We start from the raw sequence: 1569 nt of genomic DNA, 5'->3' as shown, positions 1-1569 counted from the left end.
ATTCCTAATGAATGTACGAACTGCAAGTAAAATGGATATGCACAGCATGTCTAGGTATATTTGACCATTGTATTCAACTTTAAAAAGTAAAAAATACATAGACAACATTGCTTAAAATGTGTATACATTTTTTAGCACCCTCTGTATATCTATATAGATTTTATACATATAATCTCACAACAATGTTTTCTTAAAAGTCATAGTGTTCCCTGTGAAAGTGGCTCACTCACCTTGAAAGATCTCACCTTCAGTAAAAAAAATGGAGTTTAAAATGTTGGCAGACCAAGAAACTGAGATAACCCAGAAGCAACAAGCTAACCTAATACCGAGATCTCAGTGTGTAAATACCATTCTCCCAATAGAAACCAGCAATCCTTGTAGAATCAGCTAATTCTAGGACTAGAGCAGGGAAAATACCAGATGTTTGTGACATTTTGTGACACCAGAAAATAAGTGCTCTATCAACAAAAGAATGAGAGGATGTCACATAAGCTAACTTGAAAGAGCTCCCAGAGTTGGGACCATCTGAACAATAATGTGGTATTAGATTATAATTCAAAGTATAAAATAAATATACATGAGTACATGCTGATCAACATATACACACATATATATGAATAACTGAAAACAAACAAATGGAAAGAAGAGAAATCTTTCTTGCATGAGAATTCCAAATAATTTAAGTGGATTATTTCCCACTCTAGGAAGCGAGCAGAGCTTAATTCTCTCCTATTCCCATCTCTCTCCCCAAGTGTGGGCTGGACTTAGGGTAATGGCTGGAAAAAGAAAAGTAACTTTAGAAAGGAGAAAACTAGTAAACACCATTTTAAGCAAGTAGTTAAGGTTTACATCACCAGTGTCATGTGGGTATCATGTGTCTGCTGATATATGAGAAGGTCACTTCTTTTATATGGTATTTGTATCCAAAATCCATAACCCCAGTTTAATCATTAGAAAAACACCAGACAAACCCAAATTGAGAGATATTTTACAAAATACCTCATCATTACTCCTCAAAAATGTCAAGGTTATGAAAAACAAAGACCAAAAAACTGTCAAAGGCTAGAGGACACTAAGGAGACATGATAAATAAATGCAAAGTATAATAATAGCATATTGGATTGCATCTAGGACCAGAAAAAGACATTAGTGAAAATCCAAATAGTCTGGATTTTCGTCAACAGCCACATACCAATGCTAGTTTCTTTGTTTTGATGAATGTTCTACAGTAATACAAGTTGTTAACTAGAGGGGGAACTGGGTGAGGGGTATATGGAGCTCTGAAATCTGCAACTTTTCCTTAAGTCTAGTGTGCCCTCCAGGAACCTCCACATGTTCAGCAATCCAGATGTAGCATATCTCTTTGACATATATATCATTTCATGACTTGTTGATATACAGTTGACTTTTTTTGGTTCCCCAAACTAATAGATTATAATTTTTCCCTCTGAAGGACACAGGTGGCATTTGATGCCAGTGCTATGTGGCGTATTTCTCCTAAACCACTGGAGAATATGAAGACCTATAGCCTAAGTTTACTGAATAGAAAAGGTGGTCTTACATAAAACC

This window comes from Otolemur garnettii, unplaced genomic scaffold (assembly GCF_000181295.1).
Source record: "Otolemur garnettii isolate 467f Iridium unplaced genomic scaffold, OtoGar3 scaffold00009, whole genome shotgun sequence".
In the NCBI taxonomy this organism is placed as follows: domain Eukaryota; kingdom Metazoa; phylum Chordata; class Mammalia; order Primates; family Galagidae; genus Otolemur; species Otolemur garnettii.
This window is presented reverse-complemented; position numbering follows the sequence as displayed.